The sequence below is a fragment of the Phaenicophaeus curvirostris genome, chromosome 8 (genome assembly GCF_032191515.1).
Source record: "Phaenicophaeus curvirostris isolate KB17595 chromosome 8, BPBGC_Pcur_1.0, whole genome shotgun sequence".
Lineage (NCBI taxonomy): Eukaryota > Metazoa > Chordata > Aves > Cuculiformes > Cuculidae > Phaenicophaeus > Phaenicophaeus curvirostris.
Genome location: NC_091399.1, coordinates 19,879,612 through 19,884,172, shown reverse-complemented (window position 1 = coordinate 19,884,172; position 4,561 = coordinate 19,879,612).

The window sequence follows — 4,561 nt, the reverse complement described above, 5'->3', positions numbered from 1 at the left end:
AAAAGAGAAAGGTACTGGTATTCAGGGGGTTGAGAAAGTCAATTCTCGTATTTTTTACTTCATCTCATTGCATGCTTCTCTCAGATCTAACCTTACAGAGCCAGCAGATGTTCCCAATATGGGATTTTAAGAGCACAGGGGCTGTTTCCATTGCGCCTTTGCGGATGGTGCTGCCTGACGTCCATGGGACTTCTGGAACTTGCCATTTCAGGCAGTCTGAGCTCGAGATCTTCTGGATCTGGGTTAGTTCACTTGTCCAAGCAGCTGCAGGGAGTCAGGAACATCTTGTCTGCCTGTTGTTAGGCAAACGGTGTCTTTGCAAAGGCGGCTGATGGCAAATCCTGAAATGTGACCCTATCTCTGTCCATCACAGCGTTTAGACATCTTTAGTCATCCATAAGGTGTTACCAAATGGTTCTTGGGTCACACCGTCTTCCATAGAGGGTGAAGACAGAGACATCTCCTCTCCGAGTGCTTTAAATAGCAGCTCAGCGCTCTCCCCAGGTGTTGGTTCAGCGATGCAAGGGCTGAACAAACAGCAGCAGATGGGAAGCCCCTGGTTGTTGTGCGCCGCAAAGCCAGACTAGGCCTGCAAAACACATTTTGCAGAGTTGCTGCTCACAGTTGGAGGGAGCCGTGAGCTGCAGCCGAAGGAAATGAGAGAGCAGCAGGAACGCTGTTATATCCTTCTCAGCTGTGATTAGGAAGGAGCGCTGGAAGGTGATGGCTCACCTCTGAGCTCTGTGTGTCGCTGCTGCAGAAAGGGTAAATGCAGAATTAATAGCAGGGTTTTTTTAAAAAAACCTTTTTTTTCTCCAGAAATACTTTACAAAGAGCGTTTCTCCCAGGGGCGTTTACTTTAGGGAACAGAGACAGAGGTTATCTCAAGAGTCCTTTCCCCAAAGAGTTCTCTGTTACGTGGTGGTTTAGCAAGACAGATGTTCTCTGGAGACTGTGCTTTCCCTCAGGAGATTAATCTGTTCCTGGCACCTTTCGGAAATTCATTTCTTTCTCCATTTGTTTGAAAACAACACTTAAGGTTGGTTGTAGCCTCTGGTCTGTGGAGGGTGTGATCTCCCTTAGGTCCCAGGCTGGACCGCAGTCACACAGAAGTCACTGTACAGGGGTCTGCGGTTGATGCCTTTGTTCTGCACTGCCCTTGGCTTGTAGACAGTCAAAGCCCTGGGTCCCTGTCCTTTCTGGAAGTCTCATCCCCTGCTGCTTTCAGCTGGGTGCACATGGCCCCAGGATTGGGGACTATTGGAACAGAGGCTGCTACGAGCATCCCTAATTCAGTGCTTTTTCTCTTAGTTTCCCCGTGGGAGCGAATTTGCCTTTTCTGCCATTTGCAAGACCATTTTAGCAAATAAAGTACTTTCCTGGAGTCATAGGATCCCAAATTCCAGATGCGTAGCAGCCCTGCGCTGTTTCCCACCGGTGCCAGCACTGCCACAGGGTTGTGTCTGCACCAAACAGACCTCTTGAGGTGCAGAGCATCTGAACCACACCCGAGGAACTGGCTCTGGGGTTTATATTTGAGAGCAGGGTATTGCTGGATTCAGGGTTTAAGTAGAACTATGGGCGTGTGAGGAGAAGGGGAGAGAAATGTCACGGGCAGGCAGAGAGCCCGTGAAGCTGTCAGTCCCCGCAGGAACCGGGGTTCCTGAGGTGGATCCAGGCCATCAGACTTTACAGCAAGGACGAGCGGCTAATTTCAGTAATGGCACTGCCTGGGCTGCCTGCTTTTAAAGATGCTTGGGTTTTGTTTATGCACAAGGGAGTCGTGTTTGGTGAGTACCCCCTCCACCACGGGGGACGTCTCTGAGAGCGAGGGGCCAGCACTAATGCCATCCTGTGTGGTTCTGAATGAATTCGCCCTTTATTCAGCGCTCCCCACCCCTGCTGAGCCGCAAGCCCAGCTCTGCTCACAGGCAGTGGAGATGCTGCCATTTGCAGCGCTCCCCCAGCCAGGCTTCCACACCCCAGTGCCTCTAATCCTGCACAAAACCCTGGCTGTGGAGCAGCAAACACAACAAGACCTCTATTCTTAGCCAGGAAAGCCTCGAAGCTGGTTCTCCGCACTGTAGGGCGATGAATATGCAGTTGCTGGAGCTCTTGACGAAGCCGAGTGAATAGCAGCGTTTGTCGTTAGCCCTGAGCGTACGCTCCTCTCCCATTGGATCCGTAGCCTTCGCTGCAGCTTTTCGGTTACATAAATATGGCCTATTTTCCCCTCACGAATTAACATCTTGCTTGCTAAGTTTAGGCTCTCGCGCACATGCAAAACAAACGCTCTGATTTTTCACACACAGCTGGAGATCCTGGCTCACCCGGGAAGGAGCCGTCCCTGCCTGTATCGAGCTCTCGGAGAGGTGACAGACAGCGGCGCTGACAGTGTCGCCTTGTGAGTGGCACGAGCCCGTCCTGGACACCGCATTGCAAATCGTCCGAGGTGCCTTGTCCTTGTTTCCCCCCTAGGAAAGTTGGACCTCAGCTGCGAGGATCCCAGAGCGTCTCCCTCTCTGGAGACTGGAAGGCTGGCTGCGTGTTTCGGGGCGCAGAGCAGGTGGCTCCCCGCTCCCCACAAGGTGCAGACGTGGGGAATATTTTCCCCGAAGATGGGTCCCTGAATGTACCAGGAGCTTGTGCTGCAGTGTATCTGCATTAAAACCAGCCCCACAGAGAGTGGATGTCGTTTGGAAATCTCCCAGCTCTGGGGTGTGAGAAAGCTGACTTGCATCCCCTGAGACTCCAGGCAGCTTTATTTTTTGTGTAAGTTATATAGTCCACGAGGCTGGAGACAGGTGCCCACACTCCCCCTTTGTCTCTCCCTCCTTCAGCAGCCCAAAGGGATCCAGCTCCCCAGTGCCACTGGGGTTTTTCTGTGATAGAGGAATTGTCAGGATCCTGACACAGCATCAAATCTCAGCTTCTTACGCCTCTTGCGATGGGAAGGGGAGGATACCTGCTTGTAGGTCCTGAAATGATCATCCCCCGGGCAGGTGGATCTGCTGCTACAGCCAGAGAAGCTGTGGATCCACAGTGAGATCCATTCCTATTTCTATTCCAGGGCTGCTGGCATGCTGTGACTTGAAATGTGTTCTGACAGCTTCTGGCAGGGTGACCTGTGAGGGTGATGTTTCCTGGAGCTGGGCACCGATGTCCCGAGGTCAGCTGAGCAGGCAGGCAGCTGGGGTGCTGGGTTTTGGCTCAGGAGGATGAGGTCCTACCCTGCCTTGCTGTAGACGTCTAGGTTATCTCAGGTGAGTCTTGAAGTCGTGCTGTTGAGGGTGGTCACTTAGAGATGGACCTGGCAGTGGGATGTACTCTCAGGGTAACTGCTGTGGAGGGTATTGGCTTGGAGACTTTATGCCCTTGTCATCACACCTATTGATTTTTATTAAGAGCAGCCACGTGGCTCAGGACCCACGTGTCTCCGAAATCACCAGTGGGAAAACTTAAGTAGGGGGCTGTGGCAAGTGGGTGATTGGGGAGGGTCAGGGGAGAGTGTGATGCCTTCAGCGTCTGATTTTGCTTTCATTCCTGACCAAACTGAGCTCCCTGAGTGAGTCAAAGCCCCTCGGAGCTGTAAGACACTGGGGGAAGAGGTGTGGGATCTTTCAAAAAGCTGAAAAAGGCATTAGGCGCAAAGCTCTCCCTTCCTTCCAAAGGGGCATGGACTTCTGAGCGTGTGATGCTTTAGAAAAGCACATTGTAAGGGTCTGTGGCGTGAGGAGCCGGTGCCCCTTCTGGGAGGGTTACGGCTGGATCCCCGAACCCCTGTTGCTTTGGGTCTGTGGTCGCGGCGGGTGAGCTCAGCGTCAGGGGCCGCAGGCAGCTCTGCGCGCAGCTTTCTGTGCAACACGCGGCGTGGAGGTGTCGTGGTTGGAGAGCCTGTCCACACCCTCCAACCGCCCTGCCAAGCCTTCCGACTCCTATCGGCATGACCTGGAGAGTGGGAATGTGCCGGGGGGGCTGGCTTCTCCATGATGTTATTTCTCTGGGTTCGTGCAACCCTCTTTCTGTCTGTCTTAACTCTATGACATCTTTAAAATCATGCCCTCTGGGTCAGGCTAGCCCTCCACCATCCCTCGGTGCAGCTGAGGAGGGCTGGAATTGATTATTTTTTTACGTTTAAAGGAAGAAAGGAGTCATCACGGAAAAGCTGAACTCCCTATCACCACAATGCCTCCCTCCTCTCTGGCTTGACTCTCCCCCTCCCAGGTAAAAGCAAAGCCCCCAGGGCCAAGTTGGTATTTTTCCTCGCTCCGATGGTCCTCGAAGGTTTAATCTCTTTCCCCCACTGTGCCCCCAGCCAGCAGCGGATGCTGGCGAGCGCTCCGTGGGCAGCAGCCAGCCCGCAGCAATAATGAGAGCAAGTCAGGCAGTGCCATCCTAGACAAGCCTCTGTCTGCTCTGTGTGTGCATCTGCAAGAGCGCGCGCTCCAGCTCTCCCTTCTCCCCCTTCCCTCTCTTTTGTAACCCCCCCTCCTTCCACCAGCTCTTTTTCTTTTCATGTGCAGGGCGAGGGAGCCAGGAAAAGTGGCACAGTGCTGCTGCT